This window comes from Corvus cornix, chromosome 4A (genome assembly GCF_000738735.6).
Source record: "Corvus cornix cornix isolate S_Up_H32 chromosome 4A, ASM73873v5, whole genome shotgun sequence".
NCBI lineage: Eukaryota > Metazoa > Chordata > Aves > Passeriformes > Corvidae > Corvus > Corvus cornix.
Window position 1 is genome coordinate 17,758,509 of NC_047058.1, and position 23,521 is coordinate 17,782,029.

The following is a 23,521-nucleotide window of genomic DNA, read 5'->3' on the forward strand; positions in this document are numbered from 1 at the left end:
TCATCATCAGTCCAGGTCTAGCTAAGAACACATAAATTCCCTGGGGTACAGCACAGAACCTTCTAACCCAGGAAGTGTTTGTAAAGGAAGACAACCTCAAACTTCAGATTAAGAAGTCTACAGACGCCAGAAGAAAATTCTTTGCCAGTAACGCAAAATGTCACAATTTGACTCAAGTCCCAGCTGCAGTTCTTAACTTCCTGGGGAGGGTGACAATTATCAAAGATATATATGTTTGATTTGGAAAGGACAACTCTTTGGTAGAAGTCTCTTCCGCTGCATAATCAATTGATGAGTCATGACCAACTGCATATGGGGAGATAGATACGTATTTTTATATGTGTGTATGTGCTTTTTTAGATACATATCTATATAAAATATATGCTCCTTGCTGGAAGCTTCAGCTTTGTTTCCTCTTGCAAAGCACTGAGGATTCACCTGGCTCGTTCTGTTCAAAGATGAGCACGCTCCCTTTGCAACAGGATATTCTCCTCTACATCTCCTCTGCCAGGCAGAGCGTAATTCATGGACAGAGAATTCGGGCTGCAGACAGCCAGGCCTGATCAGAAGTCTCAAATGCTTAGGACTCCCTCAAGTCTCCTCTCCCCGCAGCAGAGCTTCCTGCACGCTCAGGGACAGGCTCCGTGTGCTTTTGACGCACCCCAGGGATGGACTGCAGCGGACACTTCCCCAGCGCATGTTTCACACGGCGTTGATGGGGTGCTAACGATGCTAAAATTTCAGCCGAGCTCCTCAGCCACGCTGGGCTGGGAACGGGGAGAGCAGCTCTGCAATAAAAACCAGCTGCAAACCAGATTTCCCCGCAGCACAGCCAGAGGAGTTGTCCTTGCACCTGGGGGAAGGAAGCAGAGGTGCAGGACCTGCAAAGCAAGACACAACTTCGGGAAGGAGGACAGAAGAAGCCTCTGGTATAGAGCCAGATGCAGAGCTCCTCTTTGGGAGACAGTGGGAGGGGGAAGTACTGACCCAGCCATGGAATATTTCAGTATTACCTCAACAGAAATCAGTCTGGGCTACTAAAATGATTAAAATTACTTCCTAGTGATGGAATGGCTGCAGAACATGCTTTTAGCTACTATTGTAATAAAGTATTTACAGTCTGCAATTCTTCCACTTCTTTCCACACAGCCATCACGCAGGTGGTAATAAATAAAAATGTACCATTGTGAGGAGATTAAAAAAAAAAAAAAAAAAAAAAAAAAGCGCCCTGGAATATATTCATAGTACCTATCTTTGCAAATGCAGGCAGAGCAGAAAGCTCATTTTGTCTGTCTGACGTCATTGCTCTGTCCCCTACTTGCTTGAGATGGGCTATGTACTCATTTTCCACAAAAGAGATGTCAACTGAACTGAGAAATACTGTCAAGCACGCTGCCCTGTTGTCTTATCTGCTAATGCAGCACTAATGTAGCATGGCATCGTTATCATCTCCAGGCTCTGTGTCCACCGCTGCTGCCCCTGCTGCTTGTAATCTCTGGCTGCTGTAGCTATTGAGCAAGAGATTTTCTAAATTTTTTTTTTTGCCTGTTCCCACTCTGGCTCATCACTTCTTCAATCAGCAAAATAATCCGGGAGCATCATCTCGGGGAGAGCTGGGTGGACTGTCAGACCTGCCTCAGCCTGGAAGTGCAGGTGAACCACCCAGTTAGGAGGGAAAAGACAAGATGATGGCAGAGTGGCCAGGGAGAGGAAAAGGCAGTGGCAGCAAGCTCTGAACTACCAACAGCGACAGTTTAGGCTCTTTTTCTCATCTAGCAATGAGTGGATTTATCAGTGGTTATCAGTTCCCACTTCTGAACAAGCTCTGCTGGGCTGTTTTCATTGGCACCTGAGTAAAAATAGAGTCAGACCCAGCAGATGCAGCACCCATCACCTGCAGCCCCTGCTCTGAGCCTCCAGGGTTACTGTGCTGCAGTAACTCTACCTCTGCTCCATTTTGGGTTTATTCCTAATTCTGTCATTCAAACCTGACTGGAGATTCTTGGAACGAAGAAGCAAACTCATGTGCTCAACTCTCAAATGAGTGTTCCCTAGTTGCAAAAACAGGGCTATTTTAGACAATACTATGTTCACCTGCAGCACCTTTTGCATATGAAAAAGTGCAAGACCCATGAATTCTCTTCCCCTGAGCTAAATTCCAAACCGGAGGGATTAAAAGCCAAATTCATTGCATCTGTAGAACACCAGGGACAGGAAGACAAGGAGTCTGTGCCCCTTGGAGAGCAAGCACACCACTTGCATTTCACAGCTATCTGAACAAATGGGGCCAAACAGAGAGCACTGGGTGGGCAAGGAGCAGCCACCCTGCTCCCATGAGCGTGCTGGTGCCTGGCAGCCACCAAGACTCTGTGGAAATGGAACAAACTTCCAGACATCTCCCCTTTCTAAAACCTTCACAGGAGAAAAAAAAAGATTTTTTTTTTTAGGGGCTTCCAGACAGAGGAAGAAAAAATCTGAAAAATCCAAATATCTGAAGTACCTAGAGCAGGTGACTGATTTAAATACAGCACAGCTTGCTGTGGGGAGATTACATCTTCACCAGCTCCAGACAATGCAGCTCACAGTCCCTTTCCATGCAGCTTCCTCATCACGTTGGATCCTGCCTAGTTCAGGCACACCTCACCACCAAATCCTGCAGTCTAAGCCACCCAGATGGTTGTAGAGCTGAGAAAGAGAAACATTTCCACAAGTAAAAGGTCTCTCTGAATGTATATTATGATGGAGACTGAGCATTACAGATTGCAGGGCAGTCACGGTTTGTCTCAGTTGTGGTTCTGCACAAGTCAGCCCTGGTCATCACATCCTTCACTGCCACTTCTGCTGAGACAGTCCCTGGACAAAACAACTGCCTCGGCTGGCCAGTAAAGCAGGGTGGTTTATGGGGAGGTGGAAATGCCATCCAGGAAAGAGAAATCTTCATCGAAAGAAAGTGGGAGGGAGCTCCTCCTGACAGTGATAACAAACAGAATAGTCTGCAGATAAAATAAAGAAGCAAAGCCAAATCCTAGTTCATTAACATAGCTCAGGAAAGAGCCTAGAACTGCAGACTGGACAGTTTTTGAGGACCCACTGAAAGGCTGCAGGCAGTAGAAAAACATTCATTTTAAGTGGAAAAATGTTGTTCTCAGGAGTACTAAGCAGGCAAATCCAAAAGACACCAAAAATCCTGCCCAGCCATAAAGCAGCTTGGGAGGGGAGTAACTCTGTTAAACTTCTTCTGAGTGAAGGAATGCATACAATCAGGTTTTGCCTTCCATTAATGCCCTAAAAGGTTTCTGAATAATAACTGCAGTATAAAACTTGCTTATTCAACCTCCACATCATTCCAATAAAGTCAGGTATTTGGGTCAGAGATCTGTAGGAGTAACCACGTTACTTCTTAATCTTTGCCATACTTACATGGTGCACTTTGGCTACCAAAAATAATAGCACCCTGATCTTTTGAGCCACAGATCTAAAAGTCCTTTTAAAAGGACAGATGGCATTCTTCCTCATGTTGTATGGACTGGAAGTGTGCAGCAAAACAGAAGTTATTTGTTTCATCCTTGTGACAGTAAGTGGTAACAGGGCAGGATACCCTGTAAATACAGATACACATATATATTGTATACCTATGGCTTAATAGGTGTGACAGATCTGTGGTGCCTGTTGAGACAAGCCCAGTGCCAGAGCCATCTGGAGTGTAGTAGTTTCATCCCATGAAAGTGATGATAAAAACTAGATTATGTCCCATATTACCAGGGAAAAACCTTATTTTAAATATCCCGCAGGGCTGCTCTGTCACACACTGAAAAATCTGCAGGACATTATCTTGGAACTCAGTTCTTGATCTTCCTAAAGGGAACTTCTCACATGGGCATAGGATGCCTCCCCCCCCCACCCCAAGCCCTTGGCTGCAGTATACCTTAATGTCACTGCTTCTTTCTTTCTGTATTTCCTTTCACCAAGACACAATTCTAAAATTTTCTCCCATTTTCTTCTGGATTTAATTTTGCAGTTTGCTTCCGTTTAGTTAAGTGTTGATTCACGACACCTCAGCTTTCAAGAGACATCCGAGGTGAGGCTCATGAGCTTTTCTTCAGTAGAATTTTATTTTGTATGCTCTGGGGTTCAGCCTCAGCTACAGAATAACTGCAGGGGGTTCATGTTTAAATTGAGCTGCATTCCTTTGGCTGCAGGAGTGGGCAAAGGAAATGCACAAATCCATAAATAAGGCTTGGCACGATTTTCCTGCTCTACTTAATGCCGACATTTGCAAGCTCTGTTTTCCCAAACCTCTTGCTTCCACATTCCTGCACCTGCTAATTTGTTAATTCTGTTTTCACTGAGTTTAGACTTATGTATTCTTAATTATGCTAATGAAGAATAAACTACTTAAAATATTAATGTTTTGCAAACCTTTAAAAACAAACAGTTAACAAATACCTTGCCCCTGAGGTCTGTCTTAACTGTTGGATTCACAGACCAGTCCAAGTGATTACTTTTTTTCTTGAGGAGATGTCCTGTCCTCCCTTTTTCCTTTCTCCTCCCTCTCAGGTCTCTTCTGGTAACAGCCTCACTTTCTCCATTTCTATCTGACCTCTGTTGGGAGGAGGATCTCGAAGTTAAATGAAAATCGCCCCCAAAGTGGTAATTACCACAGATGTCTCCACCCGTTCTCTTTTCCTCTCTTGGTGTTGATCTCCTCTCCCCTCCAAGGCTCTGTAAAGGCTCCTTGCCCTGCTCCTTCCAGCCATCCCTCACAAGCAGTGTCTGGAACCTGCTGGGAGTTCCTGGGGTGCCACAGACCTCTCTCTGTCCCCTCCTGTCCTCTGTGCATCCCTCAGATACCTCTGTCAGGCAGGAGAGTTACAAATCTGGCAAAGGAATGAGGCAGGAGCCAACGTGTGCTCCCTACGAGGCAGGAGCTGAGCTCTCCTCCTCGTGCACCCACAATTTCACCAAATTCTCCTCTGCTCTCCCTGAAAATCACTTTGCACACCTGTTTTCCTGGCTTCTACATAAAGCATAGGTCAGATCATGGCAGACGTGCACCAAAACTGTGACGGGCTGCGCATGAAAGGGATGGTGAGCGCTGAGCCTGCAAAGAAGAAAGGTGTCGAGTTGCTTCATTTACCCAAACAACAGCTACCTGCAGATCCTCCCTGGCTGCTTGGGGTTTCTTCCTATCTGTGCACTCCTGATAAAAGCTGTGCTTTTTATGCTGCCAGTCTTTCCTGAATGTCTGCGTGGAGCTGCTAAATCACAGATTACAACGTGTAGGATATCGTTCTCACCATCTCCCTGACAAGGCAGCATTGTTTCTTACAGGACAGATGGCTTACAAGATACTGATCTCTGCCAAGGGAGCAGCACCGCACTGTCTGCAAAGTGGCTCTAAAGTGACTCTGAAAGCAACTGTTTTGGCATTAAGATTGAGACTGAGGATAAACCACACCGAGGAGCAGGCCGTGTAAGAAGCATCACTCTCAGCAGCGTATCAAGGAGCTGTTTCACCCCAGGAGAGCAGTTTTCCCCAGGGTTGTGTGCCCCCCTAGCTGCTCACAGTCTGCACGACTAGACTAGATTACAGTCATGCCATGCTTGTCACTTCCCTGGGAGTCTAGCCACACTTGCCGGGGTTTATTTTCAGCCCTAAGCTTTGGGAGTTCAATAATTATATGAGAATGTGTTCTGGGGAAAAAGAAAAAAAAAAAGTTTCTAGCCTCTGGGGTGTGAAGTAAAGACTGTGAGTCACAGAGTGAACTTCATTGATGCAGAAACCAGACAGAAAGTGTCCCAAATTCTCTGGGTTTAAAAATCTCCTAACTTTAAGCCAAAGTTTGCAGATTTGAGATGTGGGACAGAGATAGGAGAAATGGGCCTTGGAGCCCATGGACTTGGCAGTACTAAAATCAGAGAATCACAGAATCACAGAATCATAGAACATCCTGAGCTGGAAGGGACCCACAGGGATCATCCAGTCCAACTCCTGGCCCTGCACAGACACCCCAACAATCCCACCCTGTGCCTGAGAGCGTTGTCCAAACACTTCTTGAGCTCTGTCAGGCTTGAGGCCATGCCCATTCCCTGGGGAGCTGCTCCATTTGGGGATTCCAGATCTTCTCTGCAGGCCACTGACCTCCTTCTCTAAGTCCTTTCCTGGCTGGATAAAACTCCAGCATGATCCGTGCAGCAAGGGATGTGTCTGTGCTCTGCTCTGGTAGCAGGTCAGGGCGACAGTGGCATTTTGTACCCTGACTCAAGCCCACACATTCCAAGGACTGCCTGCTCTGCTATTTATAAAGCTAAAAGGGAGTTATCACTCAGCCAGCACAGCACAGAAGCATCACTTGTGTTCTCCATGAAGGCAGTTTTGTAAGTCCATTAAATCATTCCAGCTAGATATCATCCACCCTTGTTCACACGGAGCCACAGAGCATCCCTCTGACTCAATCCAATAAAGCAGCCACCAGTTTAACACCACTTTTGGCAGAGGAGAAATGCATTTCTGTACATGCCTACTTAACAGCCAAGGCCTGCTGAAGCTTCTCTGCTGCATGACACCTCTATTACTGCCACGCTGAGCTTAAAATCAGCTGAGAAAATATGTCACACACTAGAGAACTTTATTTAAGCACAGTCATAACTGTGGCTACAGACAGAAATGCAAACAGAGGGGATATCACCAGACAGGCACTATTTTCAAGGGGCCCTCCTCCTGCAAATCCCTGCTTCCTGACACAGCTGGTTAGGGAGCCCTGAAAAATAGGAAGTACCATCACCCCCGTTTTCTAAGGAAAGCAGAAGGAGACGCTTCCAACTTTTGAGAGAATATCCAGGGCAGTAAAGAACCTCGTTCCACTCCACACCTTAACCACTGACTGACAGCTGAACTCCTTGTGGAAGACTGCAGAGGAGAGTAAGACCTCCCTGCTGATGTTTTCCCTCCTGATGTTCTCCCTCAAACAAGGCACTGGAGCAGCAGATGTACAGTGATGATGCACTGCTGGTCTCTTCTGACAAGCACTGTTCTTTCAAATCCTCATTTTCCTTTGGTTTCCTCTTGCTTTTTCATCCAAAAGCTTCCGTCCTCGATGGCTCTGAAGGGTCTGAAAATTCAGGTGTCTGATGCTTAGACAGCTACAAGAGTTAGCAGACAGCCTGGAAAGGAACAAAGGGCTTAGAGAGGTTTGAACAGTCCCATCCATCTCAGTGAGGGGTTTAATCCTGGGGCACGATCACTGCTGGTGACAATTCCAATCCTTACATAGGAGAGGAGATGGAAAGTTACCACTTCCCATTATTTTCCTTTTTAATATCCTTATTATCCTTTTTACTTCCATGCCTGGGTGATGTTTGAAGACACCCCCACCTATTTTGCCCCTCCTAAAAGGAGCTACGTGAATAAAACGTGTACAAGAAGTGAGCAATGATTAAGGTGTTCACTGAAACATGGGAAACAGACAGAGAATTTAAGTAACTCTGCAAACTGCTGGAGGGACCACTGCAGCTGTCAGACATCACTTGGACATGGTTTCACCTGGCACGTGTTACTTTTCCAGCTTTTGTTTGCTCAGGCTGACCCCACTCCTGGACTCTGAACCTCGTCCTGCTGTGAACACAGTGTTCAAAGTGTAATCCTCCCTTCCCAGGGCTATTTCCAGAGTAGCAGCTCTCAGCACTGACTGGAGGCAGGAGTGCCAGGCTAAGATCCCCCTGCACAACCACCTGAGGATTCCTGCACTCCTCCACAGCTCTCGGGGGGGCTGGGGAAAGCAGCCTAACCACATCCAGTTCCTCACAGATCTTTAGGTCCGTGGCAAAACAAGCAGAATTAATGTGTGGGAAATGAGATTAGTGCCCAGCTCTGCCCTGACTTTGGCTTCTCATGTCAGTGAAGTGAAGGGCCCGGTGTTCCCACCAGAATGGAGCCTGCAACAGAATGGGGTCTCTTAGAAAGCACACCCCATCACACGTGGCAAAATAAACTGTGGGTGACATCCCTGAGGTGCCTGGGAGCTTCTCTGGGGTTGAAAAGTCATCAGGACTCTAACTGGGACTTTCAGCAGCAGCAGCATTTGATCCATCTGACAGTCCCGTCCCAGTGACGTGGCCAACTGGGGATTGTCCCACTGCCTTTCTGGGCGAGCAGCTTTTCATACCTGCACTTCTGTTTGCTCCTCTCATTTGGTTTCAGGGTGTGTGGCACCACAGGTGCCTACAAGCAAGCACAACCAGAGGCCTTGCTCTTGGTTGCTGTGACAGGAACCTGTTCTGTTCCTAGAATTCATTTTTTGCTTCTTCCCCTATTCAATAAATGTCACTGCACAGCTCTCCTCTTCAATATACTGTCAGCACTCTTCTTTCCAGATACAGAAGAGCAGATAAAATGTCTGATTAAAAACAGCTACAAAGGGCTAAACCCAGCTTGTACAATGAGCAAATGGCAGAGATATTAAATGAAGACCTGGGGATTTTTTCCCCTTACTCTTTCAATGGGCATTGGCATCATGACCATCTACAGCTCTGTAATTTCAAGCTCTGTGGGTAGTTTTACACATTTCCTTGTTCATGTAATTAGCTGTTAGCTTTCTTGAACATTGTCCATTAAATTTTATTACCCACAATCTAGTTTTCATAGAAGAACAGCAAAAATTACCACGAAAATAATATCCATGAAAGACATGTTACATGCATCATCACAAGGGAAAATTGGGACTTTCCTCAAATTCCGAGCTGTTCCTAGACAGACTGCACGATTGATTAAAATACTGAGTCTGATCTTGCTTCTGTCACAAATCTAAAATTAATTCTTTGACTCTTTAGGATTACCCTGCATCCCTGCTAGCTTAATTACATGCAGGACTTAATTTGGACTCACCAAAAGTGTTCAGGTTCACAATTTCCTCAAAACCTTATTTTTCAGGTCTCTTTCTGTAACTCCACTAAAGGAATGGGTTTGTATTTAGTAGCTAGCTACCTCTAGTATATGCATGAAAAAAACCTAACTAAGCCAAAACTAATTTTTCACTCTGATGAATTAAAGCCAAATTCTTCTCAACATACTGAGGTTATGTTCCCTGGGTCCTGTGTTTTGAAGTGCCATGAAGGACCTGTTTTTTTGTTTAGTGTTACAGTAGTTGCAGCCTATCTTTCCCCAGCTTCTTCAGCCTGTTTCTCTGAGATTTCCCTCCCCTGCTCATCAATTACCTTTGCTAGCACAGCTCTCCAGTGGGAAGCCAGATTCAGCACCAACTTTCCTGTCCTCTCCAGCACTCTGAGGAGCCCTTGCATTGTGTTTTCTTAGCTGGATCTTGCTGCCAGTGACGACCTCTTTTCAATTCTGTCTATAATGTGTTAGACCAAATTTGCTACTTGCTTTCTTCACCCGCCTTTGGCCCAGGTCTGATCCTTCCTCCCAGAGCTGCAGCTCGGGTCAGTCTTTACTGATTTCTGATCAAACCGCAGTGGAGTGGATTTTACCACCAGCAAGCACCTCTGACAAGCACAAGCACTGCTCTCTGCAGAACAGAGCCAAACAGCCACGCTCTACCCAGGCAAGCACGGAAAACTACAGACATCAGCCATGCCCTGATTTTAGGTACTGCAAAGTCAGCTGCTCACCTCTTTGGCTCTGTGTGAGCACAAGTACTTTCTTTCTCCCCACAGTGAGCCAGGGATGCGGCTGCCACTGCCCATCCTACAGATCCCAGGGCAAGGAACTCATCCACTCCTCTGTCAGCCCTTCTCCTTGCAAGAGGGGGTGTTCCAGCTGGAGAGAGAATTGGTGCAGCTCTTAAATGTCTCAGTTCAATCCTGTGCACTGAGGAATTTCTCCTAAAAGACACACTCAGAGTCTCCTGCAATTAACTCTTTCCCTGTCAGCTTAGTAAGGATCTTCTATGGACAAATCCAAGCATTTTGTGTTTGTTAGTAAATTGTTACTTGAACAGACAAATTTGCTTTTTTCCTCCACTGGTTTCCCCTGGATTTCCACGATGAAGAGGAGGAGGGCTAGAAGCCATATGGGCTCTACCCATATTATCATGGTAACTACAGCTCTCCCCTCTGTCCTGCTTCTGCTCCAAGCTCTACCTTAAAATAATTAAAGGTGCTGCTTGCTGCTGACCCGACTGACCCTGGCAACTGCTGGGCATCACACCCTGCACCAGTCACTGCTGGTTTTGCCCCCTCGGTCCTGCAGTGGGAAGGTGGCACTGCAGTCCTTGTCCCATCGCCAAGGCCAGGCCTTGAGGCTCCAAGTGCCATCTATTCACAGCATGCAATTTGGAGGGATTCCAAGTTGCAGATGCTTCTCTACCTCGAGTCTTTATTTTTCCTCCTGGTACTCTGGATTTTATTTCATCCCTGAGGTCTCTCAGAACAGTCCACCCTCGCTCAGTCATGGATGATTTATTTTCCTTAGCAAAATCAAAGTATTTTGCTAAGGGTATATTCTGCACCTTGAAATAGGTTTTGGTGGGACTTTTTTTTTATATGAGGATTATTAACCAGTTTCCCTTTATTTGTGCTTTGAGTTTTCTGTGGTGTTTTTAATGACAGCAGCACTCAAACTCACTCTCAGTGTGCTGGGTCAGGTAAAGCAAACAGTGTCCCACTTGTGAGATGCCGTCTGAAGCCAAAAAACCTGCTCAGCAAATCATCCTGCCAGGCCCAAATCTCTGCTGACTTAGCCAAGAAACCTTCCAGGGGAGCTACAGGAGCGAGGGGTCTGGGTGAAAGAAGCTGGGCTCCTCCAAGAATTCCCCTGTATTTCAGGAGAGCTCCTGAGGCCCCTTGTAAACCCTTAGCAGGGCAGTCCAGACTGTCACACTGTGACTGACAACAAATGTCACTTGGCTGACATTTCAGGTGGGAAAAAAATCAAATGCTGTCCGTGCGTTTCCCATGTTCCTTTCTGGACTTCAACTTTCTACAAAAGAAAATGAGGGGCAGAGACAGCTCTGGGGATGCTGCACTCGTGCCAAAGATCCCACAGCCTGATCTGCTCAAAAACACACGCCAACACTGCACCTGACAATGCCGCAGACAGCGAGGGGAAGTTTCAGCACACCTCAGGAATGTCCTTAAAGCCTGGAAAAGGTGACAGCACTTAAACAAACACACACACACACACCCCCTTCATCCCTTCCTGGGATTGTCCACTCTGGTTTGTGCAGTGCTGGACACAGCACCAGCCACAGAGCCATCCAGCTCCCAGATCTGTTCCTGACAATGGGGCTGGTTCAGAGCAGCAATGACACCTCTGTTGCAGTGCAGCAGGAGGTTTGCACTTGCTTAAGCTGATAAATGCAAAGTCAAGGTGACTCCACTTCGTGGATTCCATTAGCATCGGGCTGCAAATCCTGAGGGCACACGGTGAAACCTGAGCAAGCAATATCAGCAACTGCAGCCCTGCAACCAACGAAACCACTGGGAAAATCCTCCCTCCTCACACAAGGAATGCGGGACCACATCACCAGGGAGTGTTTGCAGCCTGCTGGGCTCAGGGCAGAGGCACCGAACACACCGAGGGAACGAGGCATGAATATTGCCTGTTAGAGATACCTCCTACATGATATTATTACTTTCCATTAAATTGAACAAAAATACCCAGGTTCTGGAAACAGTGTCTCATTGTAACACCTGCATGATTGGATGAATAAATCTGTTTTAATTAACTGCCTTTTTTATAGTAGGCTGTAACAAAATATTGTGAGAAAGTGAGAGGCTGATAGTTGGCTTTGAGATTTCAAATAACCCTCTCCTAATTAAGTCTGTATAAATTTATATGGCATCTCAGAGCAAGAAAACACTTAGACCAATCCATTCTTTTAACTTCCTTTCCTATTTTCTTTTCTAGTGTTAGTTATTAATTTACTATGCTCTTCCTTCACATTGCTTCAGCCAGAGCAGAGCCAAATTCTTTCGAATGCATTTTGTGCACTCTGAATTTCACTTTGCTTATGCAGATCCACTTGTCTTAGGGACTCCAGTGACAGAACTCCTAATTGCATGGCTAAAACTGAAAAGAGAAGTCACTATCCTGGACTCCTTCCTGCTTCGTTGCACTTGTGATGCCATTGACTAGACTCTCCAAATTAAAACTCTCCTCCAGCTCAGCAGGGAAGGTATTGCAAAGCTTGGGAGCACATCAAAGCATCTCTGTGCACTGCTGCCCGTTTCATGTCCCACCAATGTGGTCTGTCACCTGCTGCTACTGAACTTCTTCACTTCTCAGCCCCAAAGCCTGCTAAGCTTTGAGTTAAGTCTGTTGTCACTCTCACTTTTGGGCTCTATCTCCCCTCCTCAGCACCCCAAAAAACAGGAAAAGAGAGCAATGAGGAGTATGTCTCTATCCATGCATCACCAGTGCTGTGCTGGCCTTGGGAGTGTGTGCAGCCTTAGGGGGAGCTTTAGAACCAAGTAAAGCACAAATATGGACCAAAACAGGACCATCTTCTGGTGCCTTATATATTTGTGTGCAGAAATTGGGTGTGGGGTAGCAGGAAACACTGAGGGGGCTCTGCAAGGACTGTTTTGACATTACCCTGGAGGGTGGAGATGCTCAGGTCATGGCCTGTTCTTGGGCTGTAACAAATACAAACAGGATTCACTCTTGCCACAATCACACACTGCTGGGTTTTATTATTTCCTTTGAACAAAAAGCTGTGCTTTTCTGTCCCATAAGGTCTCCCCAGCTGCCCAGACATGAAAGGCACTGTCAGCAGTGCTACTAACACATCCTGGCTGGTCTAATGCCAGCAGATGATGGGTTTCCACTAGGAACAGTCCATTACTTCGTAGCATCCATCAGTTCCCAGGGATTCAAGCACTCATGCGAAGTGCAGACTTGCTCCAAACACCTACAAAAACAGAGATGCTCCAACTAAAAAACCTGGTATTCAAACACCCCTTGTGTCTCCAGCATCTCCACTGCACTGAGCTGGTCCATCTGGGATAGGAAAATTCCGCAGTCTGACTGAGGAGGCTGTTTCCAGAGTTCATTTTTCAGGTGCAGGACATTCTCTTTAGTAGCAGCTCTTGATAATGATAATTGATCCATATGATTGGATTGAACAAGAGTGTTGGATGGAAAACATTAGATTGGGCCTCTGGTTCCAAACCAAGATAAAAAAAGAATGAATTTAAATGAGGCATGAGTAGGTCTCCTTATGTGTTGGTTAATTTGGAAACAAATCAGTACTTTTGAGCAGCATCAGTTATCCACGATACTTACAAATGATCTTTCCTATAAAAGACTTCCCTTCCACTGAAGAACTGCCCATACTCTTCCCTTTTTATATCTGAAATCTCAGTTCTTTATGACTCGATTCCCCATTTGGTACTCACAAAGGCATATTCTGTATGCTGAGATTATAAAAGATGAATAAAATGGGAATCCATCCATCACAAAATCTACACAGCGGGATGGTGCCCCTCGTGTATCCACATTTTTAGCAGCACACTGTTCGTTTGCTTCTGAGCTAATAAACTGAACTCAGTGACAGCTTTGTGTGGCACAGCCTCAAGGAAGGCACAAACCTGGCTTGGACTTCTCAATCTTGCACGATCACGGGTGTGCTGCTGTGTTTCTCTTTCCCTGCCCATAAAATGGGTGGAAATGCTGCTAATCTATCCTAACTCCTCACTAAGAGGCTCAATCCATAAAGCCGATTTAAGCTGCAATATGGGCACAGTAATAATGCCATTAACATACTTCAGATTTTCCAGAAGTGAACAAGAACTGAAAGCCTAATTCGATTTCTTAATTTTTTTTTTTAACTCTGCATTCTCTTCATAATGCTTCAATATTTAAGCACAGGAACGTGCTCTGGACCAGCACTCAGTGCTGTGTGGATGCTCTCTCTGCGTGCCCCAGCTGTGCCCACTCAAGCCTGGTGATCCCTTGAAAAGGGAGAGAAGCCCACCCTTAATGTGTGTAACAGCTCTCACCTTGCCAGTATGACCAGAGGACATCTGAAAAGGCTCTCAGGCTCAAGCATCAGTGTCTGGATCAAACAGAACAGCATCCTGTGGCTGCCCAAAATTTCCTACAGGCATCACGGAAAATGAGAGACCAATCTACGAGCTGGCAAAAGCATGTTTGGCCAAACATCCAGGAACGCCTGAGCCATTTGCAGAACCTGAATCAGGGTCTGAAATGCCCATAAACAAGAAAAAAAACCCCATGTAACATTGTTGTTGCTGTGAATAATCTGACAGCAGAGGTTTGACAGGTGTTTGTGGTCTTATCCCGGTTTAAATGTTGGAACAATCAGGCACAGGATCCTCTCACAGCCTAATAACCAGATTAAAGGACTCTGAGAGGGGCTCTGCAGCAGGACTGCAGGAATCACACCTCTGTGACTCTGAGCAACTCCTTAGTTCCCTTCAGCTCAGCCTGTCACCGTGCAAAACAACACACTCAGCTTTTATCCACCCATCTCTAACTCTGTGCTTCCCAGGGGCTGAGCCTGAACTCCTGCCCAAACTTCTGGGCTGAGTCAGCCCCCATTCTGGGAGGGACAGAAGGATGCTTCTGAAGAGGTCACTGGCACGAGTCAGGTGTCCCTGCCCTGCACACACACCTCTGGTCACTGAGGGGAAGCTCTGAGTGCAGAAGCAGGAAAAAGCACCTCTGATGCTAAAAAAAGCAAAGCCACAGAACAGCCCTGAACTGGACTGCTCTGCACAGGTCAGTGACACAGGAGAGGGAGCCTTGTCTCCAGCTGATTTTTGCAGGAGAGAAAGATTAATCCCAAAATGTATGGGAAGGTCATGGCAGCAACATTGCTCTTTTATTACACCCCAAATGCTTCACCCTGAATTTTGGTGCTATCACCTACCATGCCCTAAGAAAGAATAAAAATAAACACTTCAGAGGACAGTGAGAACATCTGAAATAAAACATTATTCTTCATGCCCAGATCTAAATCTTGCTAAAGTCCGTGGGAATTTTTTCATTTCCCACTGCTGCTTCTGTGCTTGCAGAGGGGCACTTCAGTTTCCACCAGCAATTCAACCCATAGCCAGTCCCAGGACTGGTGAGAGAGAAGAGGCTGATTAGAGTCATGATTCCCTTCAGCCTGGCAAGAACTGGAAATTCTGAGAATTTAACTCAGCCTTGGACTGGAAATGTCCCTGAGCAGGAACCAGGTAGAGCTAATAACTCTGACAAATCTGATCTTTATTCCCTACAGAAAGAGCAGTGTTGGTGGCCTGAATCTCGGCCTCTCCTTGTCTTTCTCCAGCTCTCTGCTGAGAGATTTAACTGCCAGGCTCTTGGATTCTCTAGATGCTCCTCTTTGCATAAATAATTAAAAACTTTGGGAGCTTGCTGACTGTTGTGCTTGAAGACTGGAGTGACATACCAGGAATCTGTAAGATTTTTGTAGGACGAAACCACCCATTTTAACCATTCATGAGTACATTCAAATCAAAAGCAAAATCAGAAGACAACTCAGAAAGATCTGCTCATCTTTGTGCTCCCTGACCCACTCCATAGGTGTACAGCCAGTGTAAATGAACTATTTTTGTCTGGAGATTGTCCAGAAACCTTTGTACATAAAAGACTTCTAAAACACCTCTTCCTTTCATCCACTGCAGCATCCTGCATTTCTTTTCAGCCAAGCTATTCTTCATCCTTCCTTTTCCCAAACTATTTCAGTCAGCCAGGGGTTCATGTGGCTCCTGTGGACAGCAATGGGTTTATTTTTGGGAGGGGTGCCTACCCTTCCCGATTCCATTTCGTGCCAGTAGCTGAAGTGATGGCTTGTTGACTGCTGATATTCATACTCCTGTCTTTGACAGGCAAGGCTCCCACTCACCAGCTGCTCAGCCTGTTTGATTAGGTTACAGACAGGGTGCAGGGAAAGCTGCAGGAGATAATGTGGAAGTGAAGATGCTCCGGCTGTGCGCAGGCGCGGCTTTGCAGGACCACAACAAACCTCTCCCAATTCCCAGAGTGATCCCAGCAGGGAGCTCCTATGCACACCAGCACCAAGCTCCACGGGTGGGGAAGAACTCAGGAGAGCTGGGAGAGTACCACTCCAACCTGGCATCAGTTCAAGATCCAGAGGAACCCACAGACAAATGTCGGAGCATTTGCCCTAACACCCCATAAACACAGAGCTCCAGGCTTAAACAAAGATGTGCATTTTAAGGCAGAAGTTTAGACCTTGGTTTAGACCTTAAATCTGAGAAGCCTGGAGCCCTTTTCCCAACTACAGAGCACCTCCCTGCCCTGGTCTGGGTTCAGCTTGTGCCCCTTAAATCCATGGCAGACAGGAGGGACTCAGGGTCTGTTTGGGACAGGGACGTGGTGCCTCTCTCCTCTCGTGCATCCAAGCTGGCCATGGGGGATCAGCCAGGACCCCATAGGAGCTGCTCTCCCTGCTGAGGAACCAGGAGGCTGCTGGAGCACAGGGCTGTGTCTGGGCAGCCCTGTTCCCTCCAGCAGGCCCTGTGGAGCCACTGGGCACAGTCAGCTCCAGTATGGCCCTCACAGACTCTCCCAAGAGGAAGATTAAGTCTTTGTTTTCTTGCTGAAGAAATGGGATATCGCAGGAGAAGCAAATTTTTTAAAGATTCTTCAGAGGCTCAGTCTGCTCTTCCCAGATGAGGATCCCCTGATGGTATTATACAGGACAGAAAGACCTGGGTAAAGAATTTTCACTATAGTCCCTGCAGGGACTTTGCATCTTTTGTTCAAACATTCTCTGTGCTCTCCTGCCCTCTTCCATAGATCAGATTTTGCTTCCTTTGTCCACATAACCTCTTCTTTTCAGTTAGAAAATCCCTCTCTTGCAGCAGATGCTTCTCTTTGAATCAGCCTTCCCAGCAGTTCCTCAGGGACCCACCTCACAGCCCCCTGTCCATTCAGTCACTGACCACATCCCTGCTTCCAACTTGACCTCACAGGAGAAATGGGTGACAAGGCACTGGCATCCTAGCAATCCTTCTTCCTCTTGTTCCTATTATGAACAATTTTAGGGCATTAGGACAATTTTATAAACCTGGAGGTCTTTCCACCTGAAAACTTTCAAATATCCCAATACACATAACACAGAGATTTCCATTAACTGCAGCTCCAGGCTAAGTAAGAGATCAGCACCTCCATTTCATAATGCAGCACAAACCAGAATGAACAGGACACAAAGACTGGATGAGAGAGAGGAATTATTTCATCTTGTTGTCCCAGGCAGAGCCCTGAGCCCCAAATGGCTTCATCCTCTCACTGCTTTTGTCAGTAAGGCTTCACACAATAAAATTCTTGCAGCTTCCTATGTTAATCCATTAATGCCTCTGAGAGCAGGCTGAAATCTCTACCCTGGTTATCATTCTGGAACCAAAATGCCCAACAAACACTTTTCCATAAGCTCTATCCTTCCCTCTCTATTTTCCTGAGCAGAAAGTGAATTGCTGTTTTAGCAAGCTGGGGAAACACAGGAGTGGATTAAATCCATGGTCCTTCTATCCCAGGATGCCATCTGTGGTGATGGGCAGCAGTCTGGGTGCCCTTCTGCACTCTCCCTGCATCTGGCAGTTCCAGGGAGCCAGAGGTTACACCCAGACTTGCATCTTTCCTATCCTCTCTCTGTGCGTTGTGAACTCACCTCATGTTTTTCAACCTGCTTATGCTTTTGCCCTCCACAGTATCCTGTGGTAATGAGCATTACAATTTAATTAGCAGACATGATAGGGAACCTATCTGACTCTATTCAGGTGCTTAAGCCAGTCTTGCCCAAACAGTGAATCAGACTGCTCTCTAAGGATGCAAAAAGGGATGCAGGACACGTGAGAGGGGCCAGGAAATTGCTTCAGTTCTCACTGGAACATGTTCACTGAACGTGAAGAGGGAGAGGGAGGGAGAGAAGGGAGAAGGGAATAAGGACAGAGCAGCTTCCTGGCTTGAATCCAGAGACTGAGCTGAGAATAAATAATAATACGTGTCTAATGAGCTGACAGAAACACCCATAATTCCCATTAGCAGAAACCATCCTGCTGCCTAAGTCAAGTCTCCTATCATGGCCACTGTGACCAACATGATATAAAGCCTGTGCTCTAAAGAAAGTAAAAAAAGGAGAAAATGAGGACCCAAGTCTACCTGCTACTCATACACAGAGAGAAATATTCCTCATCTCTCCAGTTCCTCCCCTTCCCAGCCATCACCTCACAGAAAACACTGCAAGGATGCCATACCTACAGCCACACTTCACTTGTGGACTACTCACTGCTTTCCAAGGCAGGAAATCTCAGCAAGAGCACAACTTTTGTGTTGAAGAACTCCACACAACACCACAGCATCCTCGTTACCATGATGGTAAAAGTGGCCAAAACACGAGGCAGGTTATCCAGCAGGGAGGCAGAGCTCCAGGGAACTGATCCTCATGCAGCAGCGGGAGGGGACCAGCCCCAGCTGTCCTCATTTCAACTCTGGATGCCAGCACATTTCTTGCTTCCCCAAGAGGGAACTTAACCTAACTTACCCTGAAAACACACTGAAGCGGAATCGCTCCGACAGCTGAAAGGAATAACAATCCTGCTCCAGCTTTGCAGCCACTGCAGCTCCCTCACACAGGGACAGCTCCATCCTCCCCTGAGTCCCAACTGCACTGGGCCTGGGCATGCAAGAGGAGCTGGCTGGCAAGATGCTCTGTTGCAGTGATTTGTGCTTACTGGCCATCTCCCTTGGCAGGAAAATCAGCTGAGAGCAGCCTTTGCCTTGCTCTGATTTAGTGCTTGTCCAGCTAAGAAACCCACAGCTGTTTAAAAGCCACTGACTTGCTCTGGTACTTCTTAATCTGAACCACAAGCTGGGTCTGGACCCTTCTGCAGTTACTCATACCAATTCCACATTGCTCTCCAGGATTTCAGGTTCAGATACTTTCAGGAATCACTTGCTAGCTGGCTTTTTTTTTCCCCAAATTGGGAAAGTAGAGACTACCATCCACCCCTGGCAGCACCTTGTCTCTCTGGGACAGGCAGCACATCTGGTTCCCAGCTCTCACCCTCTGAAATGTGCCAAATGCAGGTGCTGAGATGAACCTGCCCACCTTTGTACCAGGCTGTCAGCCCAAGCAACTGCAAAACTCTGCTTGTGTGCAATACTTGCATTTAGGCACTCACTCCATACAGGTGCCTCTCACTTCCAGAGATAAAAGACCGTGGCAAATCCAGACCCCAGTTTTTGATGGTTGCATCCTGTGCTGAACTTGGCGATCCTCGCTAAACATGACTTTATAAATGCCTCATCCTGCAGGTTGGCTTTTTTCTGCTCTCCTCATGTTTTTCTTTCTCTGTCTCTAGACAGAAATGATTTACATGTTTGTTTACTCTGAGCTACATTCATCTGAGTCATTCAGCAACCCTCTACCCACAATCATATTACAGCAAATTTGGAACTGGAGTCTCAGGGAGTGAATATTATGCTGTTGTCAAGATGAGAGTGGGGGGCCATATTCTGCCACTGGGTTTCAGGAAGACCTGACTTTTGCTAGAAACATGCCAAAATCCAACAGCCTCATAATCCCCTGTGTTCTGCATTTCTTTGGAAAGAAGAAGAATATCCAGGCAAATAAATTACTCTATATTTACACCAGTTACAGTGTAACAATTAGTAGGATTTGGCTCATTTTGTACAAATTATACTACTGTACTTGTAGGAATAATCTATTCTGTTTCAAACTAATTTTAGCCACCCTTGAGTGCTCTTCCATCTGTTGTAGGGAAAAAAAATTATTTGCACATAGCTATTGTGAATTTTCTTCTCCAAGGTATGTTTCCAAGAACTACATCTCTCAAAAAACAACGTAATCATATTATTAGCAAGACTCATAGCTCAGCTGACAGTACCTTGTCTATTAAATCCCCAACATGAAAAGACCTCAGAATTGACATTCCAAGGATTTTTTTAAGGTTGCCTGAAATAAATCTTTGCAGAAAGCAATCTGATCAAAGAATTTTGAGCTTTGCATTACCTTTAATGCAATTCTAGAAGCTATGCAGAGATTCTACCAAAGCAGAAAGAGGTTATGGAAAGTAACAACACCTTTTAAAAAATATATTACAAAACAAATGAGATATCAATACACTACAGTGAAAGCGATGCACATTAAAACAGAAATCATTCTCTCAGAAGCCCAGTAATAAAAATAAGGAATTCTGTTAATGTTCTATGCACTCACAAGATATATTAAGACTGATCACAGCTTAGTCTCAAGCTCAAGTCCTTTTCCATCCAGCTTCTCTTCACTGCTTTACAAGAAAAAAAACAAACCAAGACCAAAAACCAGCACCTAGACCTTTTTCTTTACTTTTAATGCTAGAAATGTACTCTGTAACAGTATCTGAGACATAGTTCTTGCCTGGGAAGACTTGCACCTAGCTGGTAGTGTACTGATCCCTGCTGTACCTGAGAATAAAAGTAAACCAGGTGGAACAGCAAAGCTCCACCACAGAGAGCAGCGGGCTCACAGCAGGCCAGGGGGGTGTCATGGTCAGGGGAAGCACCTTCATGTCTTCATCCACCACTCACATCTTAATGACTCTGGGGCTGAAGTGTTTCTTCAGCTGATAACTACTGCCAGGTTACATGCAGGGAAACTGGGAGCGAATACTCATGAACTGAACAGGGTGACACATCTGCTAACACCCAAATGGGGAGTGCTTTTCTGCCTTTTCTCGAGAAACAACACTACATTTCTTTACGAGGGAGTATTAGTCAAAACCCCAGTTCCTTTAGTCTGCTTTGGAGCTCCCTGAACAGGCATTTGGCTTCAGTTCCAATAAACTGCCTAAAGATACCGCTTCAACTTCTGAAAAGCGTTTTTAAAGCAGCAATACAGTAATTTGCATTTACACAGTACCTGCCTGGCTGAAAAGTGTTTTCAAGGGTTTCTGAGCAGCTTCACGGAGCCCTGAGAAGCAGTGACACAGGATATGCCGTAATTAAGGAGAAGGCAATCAACACCGAGGAAGACTGAGAGCCTTGCCCAGGATCAGGCAGGATGTCCTCAGAACAGAAAAACCCTTCTCAGCTCTCCCGTGGGGACAGGCACAAACACACAGAGGCACTGTGACCATAAAGACAATCCTTTTCCCAAAAAATCTTTCCTTCCAGCTTTGATCCCGGTGGGTCTCTTCCTACTCGGGATATTCTGTGCTCCTTGATCACCTCTTGCATTGTGCACAGGGCACTGCATTACATAAGCTTGGCTTGCTTGCACGGAGATGCACCGGGCACAAAACTTAGGGTTTACATCTGACCGGCAGAAAGATCAAATATTTTTTACAGTACAGTGGAAAGTTAAGAAGAAGTGGTCAAACAGACTGGGAGTTCAAAGTGATGCTGCTCGAGAATGCAAGACTTGGTACGTGACTGTTCAACCATGTTACCTTAGAGCATGGAGAATTTAATGGGAGACTTGCACATTACCATATTCATAACCATGACTAACAAATCTGTTGTCAATGCCACCAAAAATATCACACCAGCAGAATGTTTTTATACCAGAGAGACCACTGAAGTCACGGCTCCATAGTAAACAAATGAACTTACGAAGAGTCTTGAAAATCAGCCCTTTTTTCTTTTTTTTTTTTTCCCTGCGGAATTTGATACACTATAAACTGCGAGATGCCTGGTAGTTCAAAGGGGGTCGATAAAAGAGGCATTTTTCTTCTGCAAGCATCACAGCAGAGAACACCCCTCCGGTATCACTGTCGCCTTTCCCACGCTGAGGGCACGTGGATCACCCAGACGACTTACAGCCAGGTCAAGGGCTGCCCGAATGAATAACAATTTAAATCGGCATTTAACCTGCTCCGCGAGGGTGCAGGTGGTCGGTGCGTGCTGTCGTTTAGGGCAAGGGCAGACAAAATCCAGCACCGTCCCTCGGGATGCGAGTCCCGGTGCTACCAGCAACTCCCGTGGGGGAGCGCGGCCCCGCATCCCGTCCAGTCCCGCATCCCTCCCGGCTCCGCATCGCTCCCGGCTCCGCATCCCTCCCGGCTCCGCATCCCTCCCGGCTCCGCATCCCTCCCGGCTCCGCATCGCTCCCGGCTCCGCATCCCACCCGGCCCCCGCCGCTGGCAACTTCAGCGGGAGCAGCGCTCCACGCCGGGGCAGGCGGGTGCCGGTGGCTCCGGGGGATGCGGGCACGGAGCGGCCCCGACCACCCGCGCCCGCAGCTCGAGGGCTCGGGGCTCCAAGTTCCGAGAGTGCCCGCCGGGCTCCCGGCCCCGGTCCCCCCGCCCGGTGCCCCGTCCCCGCTCACCTCCGCGCCGCTCCGTCAGGCGGTACCCGCCGGGGTGCCCGCGGGCCCGGGGCTCATCCGCGATCCGCCGGGCGCCCAGCGCCGCGGGGCGCGGCCGCCCCCATTCCGCCCGCCCGCTGCCCGGCCGGTCCCTACGCCGCTGCCCGCGGCCCCGCGGCTCCGCGCCGCCGGCGGGCAGGGCAGGGCGGCCGCCCGCATCGTGCTCCGCGCCCCGGCGGGCAGGGCTGCGACCGCCTCCCCAAAAAACCCCCGCCGGGAGCTCCCCGCGCTGCTCCCCGCCGCCTCCGCCCGTCCCTCGGCGGCAGCCGGGCCCCAGCCGAGCGGAGCGGAGCCGAGGCGAGCGGAGCGAAGGCGAGCGGAGAGCCCGGGCACACGCCGCGCCCCCCGCACCCGCTCACGGGCACACGCCGCCCCTCGCGCAGAGACACCCGCCCCGCACACGCACACACCGAGACACACACCCCGCACAGAGAAACACACCCCACACAGCCCCGCACACCGACACACACCCCGCACACGGACCCACAACCCGCCGAGAGAAACACACCCCGCACACCGACACACACCCCACACGTCGAGACACCTGCCTCGCACAGCAACACACACCCCGCACACAGAGACACACACCCCACACACAGACACACACCCCACACACCCCGAGACCCCCGCCCCGCACACACATACACCCCGCCCCCCCATTACACACCCCACTCAAGTGCGGGTACAGCCACACCTCACACACCCACACACCCGCACACACCCACACACACTGGTTTGGTCTGGGATGGAGTTCATTCTCTCCCCAGTGTCAGGTGCAGGGCCGTGTGTTGGGTTCGGTGTGAGGATGGTGTTGCTCACAGTGCTGTAGCTGATGCTGAGCAGAGCTCACCCCAAGGCTGTTCAGTGTCCCATGCTCTGCCAGCGAGCAGGTGCACAGGGAGCCAGGACAGAGCACGGCCAGGACAGCCAACCTGAACTGGCCAAAGGGATGCCACAGTGTCCTGCCCAGTATGGGAACTGGGGGAGCTGGCCGGGGTCATTGATCACTGCTGGGGACAGGCTGGACAACTGCCAGCAAGTGGTCAGTGACTGTATTGTGTGCATCACTCGCCTTTCTTGGAGTTTATTCCTGTCTCTCTTTTGTATCTCCCTTCTCATTACAGTTGGATGATGATGATGATAATATTTAATTTTATTTCAATTATTAAGCTGGTTTTATGTAAACCCACAGGTTTTGCCTT

At 47.6% G+C, this 23,521-nt stretch overlaps 1 protein-coding gene across 1 annotated transcript in view; it reads right to left on the bottom strand.

Annotated features, from left to right (window-relative positions):
* Positions 1 to 22,368, bottom strand: part of TRPC5 (transient receptor potential cation channel subfamily C member 5) — a 96,466-nt gene extending 74,098 nt beyond the window's left edge. The window contains exon 1 of the mRNA XM_039572243.1: positions 22,281 to 22,368. The gene's annotated coding sequence lies outside the window, so the exon portion shown is untranslated. The remainder of the gene's footprint in view (positions 1 to 22,280) is intronic.
* Between the last annotated feature and the right edge of the window lie 1,153 nt (positions 22,369 to 23,521).